General features: G+C 41.5%; 1 long non-coding RNA gene across 1 annotated transcript in view; it reads left to right on the forward strand.

Annotated features, from left to right (window-relative positions):
- The first annotated feature begins 5266 nt into the window (after positions 1-5266).
- LOC134736385 (uncharacterized) overlaps positions 5267-23842 on the forward strand; it is a 236396-nt gene continuing 217820 nt past the window's right edge. Inside the window, exon 1 of the long non-coding RNA XR_010120388.1 lies at positions 5267-5311. This is a non-coding gene — a long non-coding RNA (uncharacterized lncRNA). The remainder of the gene's footprint in view (positions 5312-23842) is intronic.

The following is a 23842-nucleotide window of genomic DNA, read 5'->3' on the forward strand; positions in this document are numbered from 1 at the left end:
TAGGAAGAGTTTAAATACTATTTTAGTCCATTTTTTTTTGAATCTCCAATTTCTGTGAATTTTATGGAAGTATGTGAGTAATGTGTTTTTTTTCCTAACCACTAGATAACCAGGGAATGTGACTAATGTAAACCTCTTCTCCTTATCTTCTTAAAATCTTTTAATAAAACCTGATTTCTTACTATTGTCTTGTGCAGTGCTGAGTTCTGTTTACTGGTGAGGGTGAAGTCAAAATTTTCCTAAAGAAAGCTAGGTGCATACAGATAACAGGCAGATGTCTGGAGAGCTAAATGCTGAAGTGATATATCACTCAAGAGTCTTACAGAAGTGTCCTAAAACGTTCTAGATGATTTGAAAACAATATACCTTCATTGAGGTCTCATGACATTTCTTAAAAATGTCCTATTGAGCTTTCTGATGTGCTGCTGGATTTGGTTTGCCAGTATTTTATTGAGGATTTTTGCATCAATGTTCATCAGGGATATTGGTCTAAAATTCTTTTTTTTTTGTTGTGTCTCTGCCAGGCTTTGGTGTTAGGATGATGCTGGCCTCATAAAATGAGTTAGGGAGGATTCCCACTTTTTCTATTGATTGGAGTAGTTTCAGAAGGAACGGTACCAGCTCCTCCTTGTACCTCTGTTAGAATTCGGCTGTGAGTCCGTCTGGCCCTAGACTATTTTTGGCTAGTAGGCTATTAATTATTGTCTCAATTTCAGAGCCTGTTATTGGTCTATTCAGGGATTCAACTTCTTCCTTGTTTAGTCTTGGGAGGGTGTATGTGTCTAGGAACTTATCCATTTCTTCTAGATTTTCTAGTTTATTTGTGTAGAGGTGTTTATATTATACTCTGATGATAGTTTCTATTTCTGTGGGATCGGTGGTGATATCCCCTTTATCATTTTTTATTGCGTCTATTTGATTCTTCTCTCTTTTCTTCTTTATTAGTCTTGCTAGCGGTCTATCAATTTTGTTGATCTTTTCAAAAAACCAGCCCCTGTATTCATTGATTTCTTGAAGGGTTTTTTGTGTCTCTATCTCCTTCAGTTCTGCTCTGATTTTAGTTATTCCTTGCCTTCTGCTAGCTTTTGAATGTGTTTGCTCTTGCTTTTCTAGTTCTTTTCATTGTGATGTTAGGGTGTCAATTTTAGATCTTTCCTGCTTTCTCTTGTGGGCATTTAGTGGTATAAATTTCCCTCTACACACTGCTTTAAATGTGTCCCAGAGATTCTGGTATGTTGTGTCTTTGTTCTCATTGGTTTGAAAGAACATCTTTATTTCTGCCTTCATTTTGTTATGTACCCAGTAGTCATTCAGGAGCAGGTTGTTCAGTTTCCATGTAGTTGAGTGGTTTTGAGTGAGTTTCTTAATCCTGAGTTCTAGTTTGATTGCACTGTGGTCTGGGTGCAGCACACCAACATGGTGCATGTATACATATGTAACAAACCTGCACATTGTGCACATGTACCCTAGAACTTAAAGTATAATAATAAAAAAAAAAGTCCTATTGAGGACATACTTTAAAAGTGGACTTTTAGTTATTTTTTGTTTAAAAATATTTTTAATTATTATGAGTACTGTATTAATTTGTTCTCACATTGCTGATAAAAACATACCTGAAACTGGGAAGAAAAAGAGGCTTAATTGGACTTACAGTTCCACATCGCTGGGGAGGCCTCAGAATCATGGTGAGAGGCTAAAGGCACTTTTTACATGGTGGCAAGAGAAAAAAATGGGAGGAAGCAAAAGCGAAAATCCCTGATAAGCCCATCAGATCTCGTGAGACTTATTCATTATCATGAGAATAGCATGGGAAAGACTGGGCCCCATGATTCAGCTACCTCCCCCTGCGTCCCTCCCACAACACGTGGGAATTCTGGGAGATACAATTCAAGATGACATTTGGGTGGGGACACAGCCAAACCATATCATTCTGTCCTTGGCCCCTCCAAATCTCATGTCCACACATTTCAAAACCAATCACGCCTTCCCAACAGTCCCCCAAAGTCTTCATTCATTTCAGCATTAACCCAAAAGTCCACAGTTCAGAGTCTCATCTGAGACAAGGCAAGTCCCTTCCACTTATGAGCCTGTAAAATCAAAAGCAAGCTAGTTGCTTCCCAGATACAATGCAGGTACAGGTATTGGGTAAATACAGCCATTCTAAATGGGAGAAACTGGCCAAAACATAGGGGTTACAGGGCCCATGCAAGTCTGAAATCCAGTGGGGCAGTCAAATTTTAAAGCTCCAAAATAATCTCCTTTGAATCCAGGTCTCACATCCAGCTCACACTGATGCAAGTGGTGGGTTCCCATGGTCTTGGACAGCTCTGCCCCTGTGGTTTGCAGGGTACAGCCTCCCTCCTGGCTGCTTTCACAGGCTGGCGGTGAGTGTCTGCGGCTTTTCCAGGCACATGGTACAAGCTGTCAGTGGATCCACCATTCTGTCCTCTGGAAGATGGTGGCCCTCTTCTCACAACTCCACTAGGCAGTGCCTCAGTAGGGACTCTGTGTGGGGGCTCCACCACCACATTTCCTTTCTGCAGTACCCTAGCAGAGGTTCTCCATGAGGGCCCCACCCCTGCAGCAAACTTTTGCCTGAGCAGCCAGGGGTTTCCATACATCTTCTGAAATCTAGGCAGAGGTTCCCAAACCTCAGTTCTTCTGTGCATCCACAGGCTCAATACTACATGGAGGCTGCCAAGACTTGGGGCTTCCATCCTCTGAAGCCACAGCCTGACCCCTTTCAGCCATGGCTGGAGTGGCTGGGACTCAGGGCACCAAGTCCCTAGGCTGCACACAGCAGGGGGACCCTGGACACAGCCCATGAAACCACTTTTTCCTACTGGGCTTCCAGGCCTGTGATGGGAGGGGCTTCCATGAAGATCCCTGACATGGCCTAGAGACATTTTCCCCATGGTCTTGGGGATTAATATTAGGCTCCTTGCTACTTATGCAGATTTCTGCAATCAGATTGAATTTCTCCTCAAAAAATGGGTTTTTCTTTTCTACTGCATTGTCATGCTACACATTTTCTGAACTTTTATGCTCTGTTCCCCATTTGTTTTATTTTATTTTTTGAGATGGAGTCTGGCTCTGTCACCCAGGCTGGAGTACAGTGGCAGGATCTCAGCTCACTGCAAGCTCTGCCTCCCGGGTTCATGCTATTCTCCTGCCTCAGCCTCCCGAGTAGCTGGGACTACAGGCGCCCGCCACCACGCCCAGCTAATTTTTTGTATTTTTAGTAGAGATGGGGTTTCACCGTGTTAGCCATGATGGTCTCAATCTCCTGACCTTGTGATCCACCCGCCTTGGCCTCTCAAAGTGCTGGGATTACAGGCGCGAGCCACCGTGCCCAGCCTCTGTTTCCCTTTTAAAACAGAATGCTTTTTAACAGCACCCAAGTCACATTTTGAATGCTTTGCTGCTTAGAAATTTCTTCTGCCAGGTACCCTAAATTTTCTCTGTCAAAGTTTCACAAATCTGTAGGGCAGGGGCAAAATGCTGCCAGTCTCTTTGCTAAAACATAACAAGTGTCACCTTTGCTCCATTTCCCAGCAAGTTGCTCATCTCCATCTGAGACCACCTCAGCCTGGACCTTATTGTTCATATCCCTGTGAGCATTCTTGTCAGAGACATTCAACAAGTCTCTAGGAAGTTCCAAACTTTACCATATTTTCCTGTCTTCTTCTGAGCTCTCCAAACTGTTCCAATCTTTGCCTGTTACCCAGTTCCAAAGTTACTTCCACATTTTCAGGTATCTTTTCAGCAACACCCCATTCTACTGGTACCAACTTACTGTATTAGTTTGTTCTCGTGCTGCTGATAAAGACATACCTGGAACTAGGAACAAAAGAGGTTTAATTGGACTTACAGTTCCACATGGCCTGGGAGGCCTCAGAATAATGGTGGGAGGCAAAAGGCACTTCGTACATGGTGGTGGCAAGAGAAAAATGAGGAGGATGCGAAAGTGGAAACCCCTAAAAAGTTTTAAAAAGTAAAAACTAAAATAAAATTTAAAAATAGAGAAAAGCTTATAGAATAAGGATATAAAGAAGTAAAATATTTTTGTACAACTGTACAGTGTGTGTTTTAAGCTAAATGTTATTACAAAAGAATAAAAAAGTTTAAAAAGTTTTTAAAGTTTGTAAAGTAAAAATGTTATGGTAAGCGAAGGTTAATTTAATATTGGAGGAAGAATTTTTTTAAAAAATTTACTGTAGCTATTTACAAAGCCTACAGTGTTGGACAGTAATGTCCGAGGCCTTCACATTCACTCACTCAGGGCGACTTCTAGTCCTGTAAGTTGTTTTCATGGTAAGTGAGCTATACAGGTGTAGCATTTTTTATCTTTTGTACTGTATTTTTACTGTACCTTTAATTTTTTATTTTTTTAATTTTTCCATAAGTTATTGGGGGACAGGTGGTATTTGGTTACATGAGGAAGTTCTTTAGTGGTGATTTGTGAGATTTGGGTGCACCCATCACCCAAGCAGTATACACGGCACCATATTTGTAGTCTTATATCCCTCACCCCTGCAAGTCCCCAAAGTGCCTTGCACCATTCTTATGCCTTGGTGTCCTCATAGCTTAGCTCCCACACATCAATGAGAACATAAGATATTTGGTTGTCCATTTCTGAGTTACTTCACTTAGAATAATAGTGTCCAGTCTCATCCAGGTCGCTGCAAATATTGTTGATTCATTCCTTTTTATGGCTGTGTAGTATTCCGCCATGTATATATATACCACAGTTTCTTTATCCACTTGTTGACGGATGGTCATTTGGCTTAGTTCCATGATTTGCGATTTTGAATTGTGTTGCTATAAACGTGTGTGGAAGTATCTATTTCAAATAATTACTTCTTTTCCTCTGGGTAGATACCCAGTAGTGGGATTGCTGGATCAAATGGTAGTTCTATTTTTAGTTCTTTAAGGTATCTCCACACTGTTTTCCATAGTGGCTGTACTAGTTTATATTCCCACCAGCAGTATAGAAGTGTTCCCTGTTCACCACATCCACACCAATATCCGCTTTTTGATTTTTTGATTATGGCCATTCTTGCAGGAGTGAGGTGGTATTGCACTGTGGTTTTGATTTGCATTTCCCTGATGATTAGTGGTGCTGAGCATTTTTTCATATGTTTGTTGGCCATTTGTATATCTTCTTCTGAGAATTGTCTGTTCATGTCCTTAACCTACTTTTTGATGGGATGGTTTGTTTTTTTTCTTAGTGATTTGTTTGAGTTCATTGAAGATTCTGGATATCAGTCCTTTGTTGGATGTATAGATTGTGAAGATTTTCTCCCACTCTGTGAGTTGTGTGTTTACTTTGCTGACTGTTCCTTTTGCTGTGTAAAAGCTCTTTAGTTCACTTAGGTCCCAGCTATTTTTGTCTTTGTTTTTATTGCATTTGCTTTTGGGTTCTTGGTCATGAAATCCTTTCCTAAGCCAACATCTAGAAGGGGTTTTCCAATGTTATCTTCTAGAATTTTTATAGTTTCAGGTCTTAGGTTTAAGTCCTTAATCCATCTTGAGTTGATTTTTGTATAAGGTGAGAGATGAGGATCCAGTTTCATTCTCATAGGTGTGGCTAGCCAATTATCCCAGCATCATTTGTTGAAAGGGTGTCCTTTCCCCACTTCATTTTTGTTTGCTTTGTTGAAGATCAGTTGGCTGTAAGTTTTTGGTTTTATTTCTGGGTTCTCTATTCTCTTCCATTGGTCTTTGTTCCTATTTTTATACCAGTACCATGCTGTTTTGGTGACTATGGCCTTATAGTGTAGTTTGAAATCAGGAAGTGTGATGCCTCAAGATTTGTTCTTTTTGTTTATTCTTGCTTTTGCTATGAGGGCTCTTTTTTTGGTTCCATATGAATTTTAGAATTTTTTTTTCTGATTCTGTGATGAATGATGGTGGTATTTTGTATTTTGATGGGGATTGCATTAAATTCGTAGATTACTTTTGGCAGTATGGTCATTTTCACAATGGGAGATATTACAGCTGACACCACTGAAATACAAAAGATCATTCAAGGCTACTATGAACACCTTTACGCACATAAACTAGAAAACCCAGAAGAGATGGATAAATTGCTGGAAAAATGCAACCCTCCTAGCTTAAATCAGGAATAATTAGAAACCCTGAACAGACCAATAACAAGCAGCGACATTGAAATGATAATTTAAAAATTACCAACAACAACAAAAAAAAGTCCAGAACCGGACGGATTCACAGCAGAATTCTTCCAGACATTCAAAGAAGAATTGGTACCAACCCTGTTGACACTATTCCATAAGATAGAGACAGAAGGACCCCTCCCTAGTTTATTCTATGAAGCCAGCATCACCCTAACACAAAAATCAGGAAAGGACATAACCAAAAAAGAAAACTGTAGACTGATATCCTTGATGAACATAGATGCTAAAATCCTTAACAAAATACTAGCTAACTGAATCCAATAATATATCAAAAAGATAATCCACCGTGATCAAGTGGGTTTCATACCCGGGATGCAGGGATGGTTTAACACACTCAAGTCAATAAATGTGATATACCACATAAACAGAATTAAAAGCAAAAATCAAATGATCATTTCAATAGATGCAGAAAAAGCATTAGACAAAATCCAGCATCTCTTTATGATTAAAACTCTTAGCAAAATTGGCACACAAGGGACATACCTTAATGTAATAAAAGCCATCTATGACAAACCCACAGCCAACATAATACTGAATGGGGAAAAGTTGAACACATTCCCTCTGAGGGCTGGAACAAGACAAGGATGCCCACCCTCACCACCCTTCTTCAACATAGTGCTAGAAATCCTAGCCAGAACAATCTGACAAGAGAAAGAAATAAAGGGCATCCAAATCAGTAAAGAGGGAGTCAAACTGTCCCTGTTTGCTGACGATATGATTATTTACCTTGAAAACCCTAATGACCCCTCCAGAAAGCTCCCAGAACTGATAAAAGAATTCAGCAAGGTTTCTGGATACAAGATTAATGTACACAAATGAGTAGCTCTTTTGTACACCAAAAGTGACAAAGCGGAGAATCAAATCAAGAACTCAAACACTTTTAGAATAGCTGCAAAAAAATAAAGTACTTAGGAATATACCTAACCAAGGAGTTGAAAGACCTCCATGAGGAAAACTACAAAACACTGCTGAAAGAAATAATAGATGACAGAAACAAATGAAAACACAACCCATGCTCATGGATGAGTAGAATCAACATAGTGAAAATGACCTTACTGTACCTTTCCTATGTTTAGGTATGTTTAGATACATAATACCTACCGTTGTGTTACAATTGCCTACAATATTTAGTACATTCACATGCCGTTACAGGTTTGCAGCCTAGGAGCCAAAGGCTATGCCATGCACCCTAGGTGTGTAGAAGACTATCCCATCTAGGTTCATGTAAGTTCACTCTATGATAATCACACAATGATGAAATCACCAAATGACGCATTTCTCAGAAAGTATCTCAGGTGTTAAGCAACATGCAACTGTATATAGTATATGTGTCTGGGTCTTATTATGGAATGTTGTCTTCATCAAGCCCTTCCAGGCATTATACGTACATTTGAGGGCTGGGTATAATGGATTCTTCCCGACTACTTAAATCAAAGCTTAGGTGCCCAGAGTGTGCAGGACTAGGTAAAGAGAATGCATTCAGCAACACTAGGTGGGCTGATATAGCCCCAGGTGAAAGGAGTGATGGGTTTCCTCTGTCACTGGCCTGGATGGAACCCAGAGGGGTTGGAATCACCTATGGTCCTTTTTTAGTATTACTGAAAGGCTCCCAGGAGCCATCTTCCAGTGCTGAGGCCACACGAGCTACTGGATCACCCACTGCTTGGGAAGCTGCATGGGGGCCTCACCACTGCTTTTGCTGTGGCTAAGGGCCTCTGCCTCTGACTGTCACCTCCACAACACCTCTCTTGAGCTTCAGTGCTGCACCTCCCAGGACCCCCAGAAGCCAACACCAATTGGTATTCTGAGCAGATGTAGAAAAATTCTTGTCAGTTCTGAGGCTGCCAGAACAGATAATCACAAACTTGGTGGTTTAAAACAGCAGGAATTTATTTGTCACATTTCTGGAGGCCCAAAGTCTGAAATCTGGCAAGGCTGCCCTTCCTCCAGGGGTTCCAGGGGAGATTCTTCTTCGCTTCTTTCTGCTTCCAGTGGCCCCAGGCATCCCTAGGCTGGTGGCCACATCACTTCTATCTCCATCTCCATTTTCTTTTCTTTCATGGCTCACTGCAACCTCCTTTTCAGTTTAAGCAATCCGCCTGCCTCAGCCTCCCAGGTAACTGGGATTTCAGGCGCCTGCCACCACACCCGGCTAATTTTTGTATTTTTAGTAGAGACAGAGTTTCACCATGCTGGCCAGGCTGGTCTTGAATTCCTGACTTCAAGTGATCCTCCAACCTCAGCCTCCCAAAGCGCTGGGATTACAGGTGTCAGCCACCACACCCAGCCAGAAGATGCCAACTCTTTCCTGAATCTCCAGGCTGCTGGCCTCCATGATCAGATTTTGGGATGGCCAAGCTTCCACAATAGCATGAGCCAATTCCTTAAAATAAATCTCTTTGTCTCTACATACACACACATCCTATTGGTTCCTTTTCTCTGGAGAACCTTGGCTAATATATCTATGCTATGCTAAAGGACAAACAAAGCCATTGGCGACAACACTGTTTTTTTTTCCTGGCTATAGTTGACATGGTTCTGTTGACTATTGAGTTAAACGGCTTATTATTCCTAGAAGTCACGCTGTAATGTTTATTTTTTTGTATCTCATTATCTCAAACAGTAAATGCAGTTCATTTTTTCATATACATACTTAATTTTTAGGTTTGGGGTTGTTGATATGAACAATTTCCTCAGCCTGTGTCTGGCATCTCAGGGATGGGAAGCCCCACTTCAGCTTGGCTTTCAATTAGTGGTACTCAAAGTGTGATCCCCAACCAGCAACATCAGCATCCTTGGGAACTTGTTACAAACACAAATTTTCAGGCCCTACCCTAGACTTAGTGAACTAGAAACTCAGAGAGTGGCCCAGCAATCTATGCTTTAACATTAAGCTAAAGTTTAAGAACCACTGCTTTAATTGTAGAAGACTAAGACATTTCCCCAATTTCCTGAATTATAGAAGGTACAGATACTCCTTCAAATAACTCTCTTGACAGATAGGAAAATAAATAAATTTCCAGATGGGTTATTGAAAAATGTGTACAACCAGAAATTCAGGTAGATTTAGAAAACAGTTCTAACTTGACTTTTGTTGCATCTCAGAAATTAGCAACAGTGGTGAAAACAATCAAATCTCGAGCAGTACTTAACACATAGCTGTCACATCATTAGTTAGACTCAGTTCCTTTTCATTCCTGATTCTGTGCCTTCCCTGTTACCTAAATTACCCATCCTTCCTTCTAATTTATTGATTCATTCAAGGCCCAGCTGAGGTTTTCTTCCTGGTAAAGCCTTTTAGCTACACTTTTCTCTCCCCATTTACCATCTACCTGGTTAGATTATTGCACTTTCTCATTTAGTTAAATAACCTTGGATTGCATTGATACTTATATTTTCTCCCTCTCTGCTCCCCAGAAAATATTGCAAATATCTGGAGGGAAAGACATGCAAATTTAGATGTTTGTCTATGCCCCACAGCACCTAGCATGGTTTTGTCATTAATGGCAAAAACCAGAATTACTTTTGCTACCAACTAATACATAAGCAAGTAGTGCTTGTTAAGTTGAATTGAACTACAGTGATATCAATTTTATTGGTATCTGGCAAATGCTAACAGATTTGCTTATCTTTTATTTAGCTATCGTGAAAAAGTCTCCATTCCTTGCCCTGGAGGTGTTACAGTCTAGAAAAAGGAAAGTGAATATACACAAGTAAATACCAAAAGTCAAACTGGGCCCTTGCAGAGGCACAAACCACATGCCACAGGATCACAGAGGTGGGAGCAATGTAACACATCCAGGAGAGCTGTACCGTCAGCATCCAGAGCACTGCTAGGGCTCAGTAAATATTTCTGATGGATTAAGTGGTGTCCAGATTTTTTATTTTTTACAGTAACTAGACTGGAACTTGATATATACTCAAAAAATTGTTCATGGGCTGACTAATCAACTCTCCAATTCTAGTGCCATCTGGACTCATGCCATCCCAGCCTCACAGGCCAGGAATACACCTGATATGTGGTGGGCACTCCTGATTCTAAAGTCTGTGAAACTTAGTTGATTCTATAGCAGGAATTTGCCTTTGCATAGAGTACATCAGGAGTGTGCTCCTCCTGCACAGGGCATTTGGAGTTCTGTTGTGGTGACTACATCTGGCTTCCCTTAGAGAGTAAACAACACACTCTGTATGATCTCACGATTCTCAGGCATCTGCTCTGCAAGCTCTGCATCCTGGGGAGTTGAACAATTTGGTTCCTCCTGGAGGTCCTAAATTTGATCTTGTGGAACTCAGTAGGTGAAACTTCCGATGGTTTTGCTAAGGTGATTCACAAGTCCACCAACACAGCTGCCCTACTTTGAGCTCTGGGACTGCTGAGAAACCCTGGGCTGAATAAAGGACTTCTTCTTGAATAGGGATGGTGACTTCCCTAACCCAGGGGTTTGATACTCATTAGGAAGAAAGTGGTTTACCATAAATTGGGTAACTTTTGGGTATACTGGAAAGAAGACTAGAATGAGATCCAGGAGATTCCATTTCTGAGCTCCATCATTAGCTAATTATGTAACTGTGGGAAAATCAACAATTCGTAGGCTTCAGTTTTTTTCTGCAGAACAGTTTGTCCAGCTTATAAAATCCTTCCGGCTTCAACATTCTATTATTTGTGATTTCACTGTGCTTTTATGCCTATTTATTATCAGTCTCCATGTAACAAAGAAGATGTTTGCCTGAAGGCACTGTGTCTAACTTGTTTATACCTTCATACTTTCTCAAGATTCAGGATAATTTATCATTATTTTCTGCATCCTTCTGGGATCTCTGGCAAATTCTAATATATCCATCTGTTTATGTCTGGTTTATAAAGTGTGGGACTAATCTTGAGTTTACTCTGTTTCATTTGCTGTATTTTAAAATCAACCCTAATTATCCACGCTATAAGATCAAGTTCTAAACCATAAACAAAAGAATTTCCATAATTTAAATCATATTTTTCATGGACAGACACTCACTGGAGATCAGAGAGGTTGGAGCTGTAGAAACTGAAGTTAGTTAGACGTCAGTGTCTACAAGACTGCCTGGCCCAGAATGGTTGGTATTTTTAGAAGCTGATTTCGAGTTCTATTGAGAAATGTGAGTGTGATAAAATTACTTCCAGCAGTATTTGCTGGCTGAGCTGAACAGTCTTGAAGCCTGCTTTGTATCGGATGACAGGGTGAACAAAGTGCATGGGAGTATGGGATCTGACGCATTCAGGGATCTTTTTTTATGTTTTCTCGTAAGCTTCTAGGTAGAGCTAATCCCAAACACCAAAAAAAAAAAAAAAAAAAAAAAAAGCATTCTCTCTAAGGGACTTTTATGGTATCTTTGGTTGACTTGAGGGTTGCAGTATTAGGGACTATGTGGTTCTCAATTTAGGATCGTAAGAGGACACTTCCTTATGTCATATTTGACATAATGGCAGCAGAGGTGGCATACCAGTGGTGAGAAGGGAGGGAAGTCCTGGTATCACTGCCGGGCTCAGGAGTGTGGGAGGGAACCAGAGCCCTGAGACAGTGAGGAATTGAAAGGCTATATCTAGGCCGGGCATGGTGGCTCGTGCCTGTAATCCTAGCACTTGGGGAGACCAAGGCAAGTGGTTTGCCTGAGCTCAGGAGTTCGAGACCACCCTGTGCAACATGGTGAGACCTCATCTCTACTAGAATACAAAACATTAGCCAGGCACGATGGCAGGCACCTGTAGTCCCAGCTACTCGGGAGGCTGAGGCCCGAGAATCACTTGAACCTGGAAGACGCTGCAGTTAGCTGAGGTTGCGCTACTGCATTCCAGCCTGGGCAACAGAGCAAGACTCTGTCTCCAAAAAGTAAATAAAAAAAAATAAAAGGCTGTATCTAGATGTTTTCAGGTTAATATGCATAAGGTCTTGTAGACAGTCTCAGGAAACATTAATGAGAATTCTTGATTTGCGGGAGTTGTTTTTTTAGTTTTGTTTTGTTTTGCTTCGTTCTTTGTTTTATTTATTTATTTTTTTTATTATTTTTTTTTGTTTGTTTTGCTTCGTTCTTTGTTTTAGACCATCCTTGGGCAGGAAATACAAACTTCCCATTATTAATCGTATCAATGACTGTCATCTTTTGAGGACCTACCATAGCCTAGATGTGTGACGTCTAATAGAGTAGCCACATTGGACTATTTAAATTTAAACTTAAATTTAAAAATTAATTCCTCAGTCACATTTAGCCACATTACAAGTAGTCAGTAGCCACCTACGTAAAACTGGACAAAATAGGGAATTTTCATCATTACGGAAAGTTCTATGAGACACTGCTGTGAGCACTGTCTAAATATATTTTGGGCATTATTCCTAATTCTCACACCTCATTACAGTCAGTATTATTACCCCATTTTTGCTGCTGAGGAAACTGAATTTCAGAGGGATTCAGTGACTTGGCCAAGTTCATGTACGGAGTACATGGCAGAGGTAGGGCTTGATTTTAAATTGGGCTGGTTCCTAAGGTCCTCTACCTCTCTTCACATCTTTCTTTCTTTTTCTGCCTTCCCCTCCCCTTCCCTCCCCTTCCCTCCCCTTCCTTTCTTTCCTTTCTTCCTTCCTTTCAACAGGGTCTCAGTCTTTCACCCAGGCAGGAGTGCAGTGGCATGATCATGGCTCACTACAGCCACAAACTCCTGGGCTCAAGTGATCCTCCCACCTCAGCCTCCCAGGTAGCTGGGACTACAGATGTGTACCACTATGCCAGCTAATTTTTAATTTTCTTGTAGAGATGGGGTCTTACCACATTGCCCAGGCTGGTATACAACATTTCTTGATTACAGTTTCTCACCATGGCATTGTCTTTTTCAAAAAGTCTTTCAGGAGGACACTCATCAAAGAATAGAATTATCTTTGAATTATTGAGATTTTAAGTAGACGGTTCTTAGACATAGGGATGCGGTGTAGGACTATCTCAATAAAGGGATTTAAGTAGTCAGGAGAATGGCCTAAGAGCTTCAGTGTGTTTATGTATAAATACCTTTTTTTTTTTTTTTTTTGAGACAGAGTGTTACTCTCTCTCCCAGGCTGGAGTACAGTGGTGTGATCTTGGCTCACTGCAACCTGTGCCTCCCAGGTTCAAGTGATTCTCATGCCTCAGTCTCCCACGTGAGTAACTGGGACCACAGGCATGTGCCACCACACCTGGCTAATTTTTGTATTTTTTAGTAGAGATGGGATTTCGCCATGCTGGCCATGCTGGTCTCGAGCTCCTGGCCTCAAGTGATCTGCCTGCCTCAGCCTCCCAAAGTGCCGAGATTACAGGCATGAGTCAACACGCCTGGCTTTGTCAATACACTTTTATCACATTTAGTCTTAAGTAATGCAAACCAGATTTGAAGCTGTTAGACTATACATGATATAGTCCAAGAAATGAATGTGTACAGCCTAGAATACATCATTCTAATATGCTCCTACAGTCAACAAGGGCCAACCTGCTATTGGGTATTGCCGAGAAACATGCAGAAAATATGACTCCATCTTTTAGAAAAGTATGTTTTGTCTGAACTTTGAAGAGACTGTGTATATATTCTAGAATGCACCTCAAGATAGTCTTAAAAGCACGGGATGGAAAGAGCCCAGACTTGGGGAACTAAATTCATTAAAGAAATGGATAACCTCTAGGTGAAGGGAGAAAACACATGTGAGCTTTTGCCAATGGCATTCTAAAGGGAGGATTGTGATTGGAGCAGCTGGGCTGTTTTTCAAGACAGACGATGGACCTGGCTTTGTCTTTTTTTTTTTTTTTCCTTAATACCTATGGCGTGTTACACATTACTGGTATATGGTTCTTGCTTATTAATCATTTATTGAATTGAACCATGTGTAAGAATTTTTTACCACCACCAATCCTGATGAAAGAATTAGAATAATGAGATAGATGATATAATGAGGCATTTTCTGTTGATTTTTGGATAAGTAGCTTCTCTCTCCTCTAATGTGCACGTTCTCTTCTGCAACACATTTGTCTTTGATGCTGTGATTGGCTTACTTGCCTAACACTGTGGTTTACCTCACAAATGTGTTGTGAGAAGACAAGTTTCATTACACCCCTCCGATATGCCGATCCTTCAAGGTCAACAGAAATCTGCTCCAGAGGAGTCCACGTGCCCCAGCTGCCCACAAGATGGTCCCAGTACAGACTGTGAGTCCTTGAAGCTTGGATATGTGCCCTGGAAGGCAAGCTGGACAGAGATGACACCAGCTGCGCTCAAAAGGGAGCAAGGACAACATGTTTATGACATATTGCTGGAGGGCAGTGGAGAGAATGGGGTGGCCAGAGGGAAACACTCTGTCATGCCAACATTTTTCTAGAGGCAGTTAGTCATCTTCAAAGCCACTTCCTGTCAAGGTTACAGTGATGGGAGGCAGATCCCGCCTTAACCTCACATGTGGATACTCATACCTCATATTAATAGGACATTATCAGGCCAAGTGCCAGGTGGGTTTGTGATTCACAAGGGACAAAACAATGGCACGTGCTGGGTGGTTGTCAGCTTTCCAACAGATCTGAATCCCAGAGCTGTGAGTTCCTGCTCTGCCTACCCAAACTCACAAAAAACTACTGTAGAGCCTTCTGAAATGTGATATTTCTCCAAGCCAGAGAACAAGATTCATGTTGGGGATTTGTCCGTGATTGCCATTTAACAGTTTTATGGCAGCTAAAACAACTCCCTCTTGGATGCTAACCCACCATGTTGACTTCTGATTAACTCCGGTTCCAGAAATGCCTCTAAGATTCTATTTTATCTACTGTTCCATGTGTAAGGGCATATACTAACTGTAAATCTTGCCCATAAATCCTGCCCTTAGGCAGATTCACGTAGCATTCTTGCCTTTTCCTACAATTGTGCTATATATTCCTTCCCTATGGTATATGAGCTCTAGGTCTTGGAGGGTGATGGCACCAGGATCCACCATCTAGACTCACAGCCACCCAGCACAGAGACATGGCTTCTCTTCGCAGCAATTAAATGTGTATGTTTTTTAAAAAATAAACTGGATTTGTCAGCCTCTTTCTTTGACCTCTCAGCTTCTTTGGAATTCAAGGGTAAGTTTGCATTGGCCTGCCCACCTCAGAACAATTTCCCTCTAGTATGGACTAGTAGGGGTGTGGAAAAGGTAGGATCATTGTAGCACAAAGAATGTTGTAAGGCTGAGAAGGAAAGGAGGTAATCCCCAGCAACTCTTATTCTCTGCTAGTTTCTAAACTCCTCCATAGAGCACTTTTGTGCCAGGTCAGTGCATTTAGGAAGATGTCTAGTCATGCTGGGAATTCATTCAGTAAATTTTCAGTAGTGTTTGGCCATGAGAGGTCTATGTGAGCACACAGGAGGGCACCTAAGCTAAGCTGGGTTTGCGGAGTAGAGAAGATTCTGCCCAGAAAAAAATTATTAGACGAGATGTGCAAAATAAGTAGCATTTTGGTAAAAAGAAAAACAACTTTGCAGAAAAGTGTTCTATGCAGTGGGAGTAGCATGTGCAAACGTGAGAGAGAGAATGAATATTCAGGAAAAAGAAGCTTATGGTAACCGCAGCCTTAGACACGACGCGATAACAGTATAGATGTGGATGGAGAGATGGGAAGGGCCAGCCAAGTCCCATCAGTCACTCAAGCAGCAGCAGCTCTCATCATCTGGGTACTGGTACTAAGTTGCCACTCTGTTTGATGTGTATTATTTTATGTACTATTCACAACAACCATAGGAAGTAGTTGCTGTTGTTTTCCCCAATTTTAAAGATAAGGAAACTGGGTCCTAGTGAATCTACATGGGGCCTAGTGAATCTACATGACTTGTTCATGATGATCTTTGTGTAGTTGATTAATGAGAATATCAGAATTTGAACCCAAGCAGTCTGTCACCAGGGCGATAAGGTCAAATCTCCAGTTGTATCAATAATGTCATATATATATATATATATGTATATATATGTTTAGATCAAGATCCAGTCAAGGATCATGCAAAGGCATTTAGTTGTCATGATCATTTAGGTTTCTTTAATTTGATATCCCACCCTCTTTTTGTCTTTCATGATGCTGACATGTTTTAAGGATCCAGGACCATCGTTTTCTTATATAGTCATTTTTCTTATATAGTCATTCAATCTTATATAGTCATTTTTGTGTGTCCTGTTTAAGAATGTTTTTCCTACCTCAAAATCTGAAAGACACTCATGTGTACTTTCTACTATGTTTTTTCTCAACATTTTATTTTTTAAAATTTCAAGTCTACAGAGATATTATAAGAATAGTACAAAGAATATCAATATACCCTTCACTCATTCATCTAGACTTATGAATTGTTGATATTTTGCCGTGTATACAAATTATTGCTATTATTATTACTTTGCTGAAATATTTAGGAATAAGTTGCACACATTAAACACTTTACCCCAAATATTTCAGCATGTTTCCTACATTCTCTGTGTAACTACAATATAATTAATATAATTACAATGCTCAAAGAAATGTAACATTGATATTGTTTTATTATTAAATATGCATTTCATATTCTAATTTCTCCAGTTGTATCAATAATGTCATATATATATGTATATATATGTTTAGATCAAGATCCAGTCAAGGATCATGCACTGCATTTAGTTGTCATGATCTTTTAGGCTTCTTTAATCTGGTATCCCAGCCTTTTTGTGTCTTTCATGATACTGACATGTTTTAAGGATCCAGGATCATCATTTTGCAGAATGTCTTTCTGTGTGGATTTTCCTGATTTTTCCTCTTCTTTAGATTCGAGCTATTTTAGTATTTGTTCCTGGTTTTCCTGGCAGCACAAATCCTTGGTAAAGGTTCCCATCTCGTTTGGGACTTCTGCGAAAAATTCAAGCTCCTTTTCAGTCATTGTATTAATTAGGGCTGGGACTAGGCTACTATAATAGAGAGATCACAACTTTGGGTCTCAAAGAAGATAGGTTTTAATTTCTCTTTTACATAACAATCCACAAGTGAGCAGTCTGCAGTCCTGGTGAAATGACTTTTGCTCCACAAAGTCATCCAGGGACCCAGCCTCCTTCTATCTTATTGCTCCATCATTGTAATCCTCAAGAATTGATTCTTACAAAGTCAAAGCTCTCTTAGTAGCACTGCATTCAAATTTCAGCCTGCAGGAAGGGGAAAGAGAAAGTTAAGGGCATGCAACGCTCTCTTTTCAAAGTATGAGATCTAGAAATTGCTCTTGTAACTTTCATTTGCACGCACATCTAGTCACCAAGGAGGCTGAGAAAAGCAATACCTGGGAAGCCAATTGCCCAGCTGTAATATCGTGAAGTATGTATTTGGTATTTTTCACTGTTTCCTGACATATAGCTCCTAAAATCCTTGGATTTGAGGTATCCTGTATACTAATGAGATGACTGGTGACTGAGAGCCCCTAGATCACTTCAAGATAGTGGCTGATCAGGAGAAAGACCAAGGCATGATTAGAGGTTTGGGACTTTTGGCTCCACCCTGCATCACCCTTCCCAGTCTCTGGGGAGAAAAGTGGGGCTGAAGTTTAAGTTGATCCCAGTGGCCAATGACTTAATCAATCATGCCTACATAATGAAGCTTCTATAAAACCCCAAAGGACTGGGTTCTGGGAGCTTTCTGATAGCTGAACATGTGGAGGTTCCTGTAGGGTGTTACTGTGTCCGGAATTGGTGGGTTCTTGGTCTCACTGACTTCAAGAATGAAGCTGCGGACCCTCACGGTGAGTGTTACAGTTCTTAAAGGCAGTGTGTCTGGTGTTTGTTCCTTCTGCTGTTTGGATGTGTTCAGAGTTTCTTCCTTCTGGTGGGTTCCTGGTCTCACTGGCTCAGGAGTGAAGCTGCCGACCTTCGCGGTGAGTGTTACAGCTCTTAAGGTGGCACGTCTGCAGTTGTTCATTCCTCCCAGTGGGTTCGTGGTCTCACTGGCTTCAGGAGTGAGGCTGCAGACCTTTGTGTTGAGTGTTACAGCTCATAAAGGCATTGTGGACCCAAAGAGTGAGCAGTAGCAAGATTTATTGCAAAGAGCAAAAGAACAAAGCTTCTACAGTGTGGAAGGGGACCCGAGTGGGTTGCCACTGCTGGCTCCGGCAGTCTGCTTTCATTCTCTTATCTGGCCCCTCCCACATCCTGCTGATTGGTCCATTTTACACAGAGCCTATTGGTCTGTTTTACAGAGAGCTGATTGGTCCGTTTTGACAGGGTGCTGATTGGTGCGTTTACAATCCCTGAGCTAGACACAAAAGTTCTCCACGTCCCCACTAGATTAGCTAGATACAGAGTGTGGATTGGTGTATTTACAAACCTTGAGCTAGACACAGAGTGCTGATTGGTGCAATTACAAACTGACCAGATACGGAGTGCTGATTGGTGCACCCACAAACCCTGAGCTAGACACAGGGCACTGATTGGTGTATTTACAAACCTTGAGCTAGACACAGAGTGCTGATTGGTGTATTTACAATCTCTTAGCTAGACATAAAGATTCTCCAAGTCCCCACCAGACTCACGAGCCCAGCTGGCTTCACCCAGTGGATCTTGCACAGGGGCCACAGGTGGAGCTGCCTGCCAGTCCTGCCCCATGTGCCGGCACTCCTCAGCCCTTGGGCGGTTGACGGGACCCGGCGCCGTGGAGCAGGGGGCAGCGCTCAGGGAGGCTGGGGCTGCACAGGAGCCCACGGCGGAGTGGGGGAGGTTCAGGCATGGTGGGCTGCAGGTCCGGAGCCCTGCCCCATGGGGAGGTAGCTAAGGCCCGGGGAGAAATTGAGCACAGCAGCTGCTGGCCCAGGTGCTAAGCCCCTCACTGCCCGGTTCTGAGTGCGGGGCCCGCTGAGCCCACGCCCACCCGGAACTCGCACTGGCCCACAAGTGCCATGTGCAGCCCCGGTTCTCACTCGTGCCTCTCCCTCCACACCTCCCTGCAAGCTAAGGGAGCCAGCTCCGACCTCGGCCAGCCCAGAGAAGGGCTCCCACGGTGCAGCGGTGGGCTGAAGGGCTCCTCAAGTGTGGCCAGAATGGGCGCCCAGTCTGAGGAGGCACTGAGAGCAAGCGAGTGCTGCAAGGGCTGCCAGCACGCTGTCACCTCTCATTATGACTGGAGAAGGCATGGACGCTCATGTGCCCCTTCCCCCATGCCTTGTTCTGTGCACCTGTTCCATCTGGCTATTCATCTGTATCCTTAGTAATAGCCTTTAAAATCAAACAGAAAATGCAAGTAAAGTGTTTCCCTGAGTTCTGTGGGCTGTTCTAACAAATGAATCAAACCCAAGGAGGGGATCATGGGAACCCCAATTTAGAGCTGACTGGGCAGAAACACAGGTCACAACCTGTAATTGCAACTGGCATCTGAAGTGGAGACAGTCTTGGGGACCGAGCCCTCAACCTGTGAGATCTGATGCTGTGTCCAGGTAGACAATTTCAGAATTGAGTAAAATTAGAGGGGCCAGGCAGTGTGGCTCACACTTACAATCCCAGCATTTTGGGAGCCCAAGGCAGGAGGATCGCTTGAGGCCGGGAGTTTAGACCAGACTGGCCAACATAGCAAGACCTCATGTCTGCAAAAAATTAGCCAAGTGTGGTGGCATGTGCCTGTAGTCCCAGCTACTGGGGAGGCAGATGTGGGAGGGTCCCTTGAGCCTAGGAGTTCAAGACTGCAGTGAGCTACGATTGCACTACTGCACTCCAGCCTGTGCCACAGAGTGAGACTGTGTCTCAAAAAAAAAAAGAAAAAAAAAAGAAAAAAGAAAAACTAAGAGGACACCCAGCTGATATTCACTGCAGAATTGATTGTTGTTGTCTCCAGGAAAATCCCCACACACACGTGGTATCAAAAGTGTTCTTTGTTGATAATTCAGACCAGTTAAAACTCTGGTGGTTATATTAGTAAAAGGAAGAAGGAAAGAAGGCCATTCAGGGAGCATTACTGGTGTCTGCCACAGCCATCCAGTAGGCTGTTATGTCCTCTGGTGAAGACTCAATACGTGAACAAGCAGTTTAACTTATTAACCTAACCATGACTTCAGGTTCTCTTTCATAATACTTGTTCAGATGTTTTCATCTCTGGGTAGAAGTATTAGACATTTTTCTTTTCTTTTTTTATTATTATACTTTAGGTTTTAGGGTACATTTGCACAATGTGCAGGTTTGTTACATATGTATCCATGTACCATGTTGGTTTGCTGCACCCATTAACTCGTCATTTAGCATTAGGTATATCTCTTAATGCTGTCCCTCCCCCGCCCCCACCCCACAACAGTCCCCGGAGTGTGATGTTCCCCTTCCTGTGTCCATGAGTTCTCATTGTTCAATTCCCACCTATGAGTGAGAACATGTGGTATTTGGTTTTTTGTCCTTGCGATAGTTTACTGAGAATGATGGTTTCCAGTTTCATTCATGTCCCTACAAAGGACATGAACTCATCATTTTTATGGCTGCATAGTATTCCATGGTGTATATGTGCCACATTTTCTTAATCCAGTCTATCGTTGTTGGACATTTGGGTTGGTTCCAACTCTTTGCTATTGTGAATAGTGCCGCAATAAACATACGTGTGCGTGTGTCTTTATAGCAGCATGATTTATAGTCCTTTGGGTATATACCCAGTAATGGGATGGCTGGGTCAAATGGTATTTCTAGTTCTAGATCCCTGAGGAATCGCCACACTGACTTCCACAATGGTTGAACTAGTTTACAGTCCCACCAACAGTGTAAAAGTGTTCCTATTTCTCCACATCCTCTCCAGCACCTGTTGTTTCCTGACCTTTCAATGATGGCCATTCTAACTGGTGTGAGATGGTATCTCATTGTGGTTTTGATTTGCATTTCTCTGATGGCCAGTGATGATGAGCATTTCTTCATGTGATTTTTGGCTGCATAAATGTCTTCTTTTGAGAAGTATCTGTTCATGTCCTTCGCCCACTTTTTGATGGGGTTGTTTGTTTTTTTCTTGTAAGTTTGTTTGAGTTCATTGTAGATTCTAGATATCAGCCCTTTGTCAGATGAGTACGTTGCGAAAATTTTCTCCCATTCTGTAGGTTGCCTGTCCACTCTGATGGTAGTTTCTTTTGCTGTGCAGAAGCTCTTTAGTTTAATTAGATCCCATTTGTCAATTTTGGCTTTTGTTGCCATTGCTTTTGGTGTTTTAGACATGAAGTCCTTGCCCATGCCTATGTCCTGAATGGTATTGCCTAGGTTTCCTTCTAGGGTTTTTATGGTTTTAGGTCTAACATGTAAGTCTTTAATCCATAGTGTTAGAGATTTTTCTTAATGTAATTTTAAAATATCAAAAATACTTTGTATAATAAAAGGAACAACAGACACTGAAGCCTACTTGAGGGTGGAGAGTGGGAGGAGGGAGAGGATTAAAAAACTACATATCAGTACTAGGCTTATTAACTGGGGTGATGAAATAATCTGCACACCAAACCCCCGTGACACGCAATTTACCTGTATAATGAACCTGCACATGTACCTCTGAACCTAAAAGTTAAAAAAACTTCGTAAAAAAAAAGAAGTCACAAGATCAAATTTTCAAGAATGGAAGGTTGTCATCCCAGGAAATTTTTATGTACTTTTATTCTCTCAATGAAAATAAAAATTGACGGGCTAGGCGTGGTGGCTCACGCCTGTAATCCCAGCACTTTGGGAGGCTGAGGCAGGCGGATTATGAGATCAGGAGATCAAGACCATCCTGGCTAACATGGTGAAACTCTGTCTCTACTAAAAATAAAAAAAATTAGCCGGCCATGGTGGTGGGTGCCTGTAGTCCCAGCTACTCAGGAGGCTGAGGCAGGAGAATGGCATGAACCCAGGAGGCAGAACTTTCAGTGACCTGAGATCAGGCCACTGCGCTCCAGCCTGGGTGACACAGCGGGACTCTGTCTCAAAAGAAAAAAAAAAAGAAAAACTGACAATGATGAGAAAATTAATTTAAAAAGCAGAAACAGCGTGATTCGGTCTCAGGATCTATACTCCTCACTTTTTGTTCATCACCGAAGAGCCCTAGGAGCAAGAAAAATAAAGTATTTTTAGATGGTTTTATTTAAAGTAGAAAAGGCACAACAACACTAAGTGCTAGCGATAGCATGTTAATACCCACAGTGACCTCAGTCATTACTTAAACTTATTTCCTCATTTTGTAGTTAAGGGAAAACCCCAGAGAGTTGATACAAATTGTAGATACTGGCTGGGCGCCATGGCTCACGCCTGTAATCCTAGCAGTTTTTGGGGTTGAGGCGGGTGGATTGCTTGAGCCTGAGGGTTCGAGACCAGCCTTGGCAACATGGCTAAACCCTGTCTCTACAAAAAAATACAAAAATTAGCTGGGCATGGTGGTGGGTGTCTCTAGTCTTGGCTACTCAGGAACCTGAGCTGGGAGGATCACCTGAGCCCAGGAGATAGAGGCTGTGGTGGGCCATGATTGTACCACTACTCCAGCCTGGGTGACAGAGTGAGACCCTGTCTCAAAAAAACAAATGAAACAATTTTTTTAAAAAAGAAAGTTGTAGATGCCTTGCAGCTAGTTAGCTAAAACTTGAACCAAGTTTCCTGACTCTGGTCCAGATTCTCCTTCCGTGTCATACAACCTCTCATTGGTTTGAGTCAATTTCTCCTTTCTCACACATCTGGTTCCATTCACTACATAGTCCACGTAATGCCTCTATCCCTTCCATGTTATCTGAAAAGAAGTGCGTTAAAAAAACCTCAGCAACAACAACAAACAGTTGTTGAAAGTATTTATGTTTTGGAATCCCTTTCAAAGTAAAAGGAGAACACATGATATCTCAACTCTGGCATCTCCACCTCCCCTCATGCTTAGAGATGATTGTTCTGCCTTTGCCAAATTCCATTAAAAGTCACTGCCCAGATTCCAGTGCCCTTGATGATGTCAAAATAATGTAAACCTATTTATGACAACAGCTTCCAAGGCCTGTTAGAAAAAAACAAAATCAAGCTGAAAAACTTAAGCCTATCTTTTGAACACTCTTTCCACTTTGCTATGAAAGGGACCCACTTTATTTTACTTATTTTTACTTTTATTCTTTTAGATTTTTATTGTTAAATATTGCAAATATAAAAATAAGAACAGAGAATAATGTAATAGTCATATATCTACCACTGAACTCAGAGGACGCTTAATATTTTGCTATATTTGCTTCATATATTTTCACATTTTTTTAAGGGATCTAAAACATTAGAAATGCAGTCAAGGCCTGATTCCATCTTTCTCACTTCATCTTCTTTTTCCTTCTCTAGAGGTAACCATTGTCTTGAACTGAGTTTTTATTATATTTTTAGTTTTATATTTATTTAATAAAAAGCTCTGGTCTATCTTCTATTATTTATTTATTTATTTATTTATTTTTTATTTTAATGGTAGTTTGGAATTTTCTCCACTGAGGTCTTTCATACCTGTTTATCTGTTAGCTTTATTCACTTGTCCATTATCATCTTTGTTGTTGTCATGCATGGACTTCTTTTTACCTCTGCTGTTTCAAAGCTATAGAAATATTTCTGTTTTTGTTGTTTGTTTTCAAGCTTTGTTTTATTCTTTTTGTTTGTAATTTAGGAGGTGTATTAGCTTTCTCTGGCTGCCATAACAAATCAGCACAAACT

Source organism: Symphalangus syndactylus, chromosome 1 (genome assembly GCF_028878055.3).
Source record: "Symphalangus syndactylus isolate Jambi chromosome 1, NHGRI_mSymSyn1-v2.1_pri, whole genome shotgun sequence".
Classification (NCBI taxonomy): domain Eukaryota; kingdom Metazoa; phylum Chordata; class Mammalia; order Primates; family Hylobatidae; genus Symphalangus; species Symphalangus syndactylus.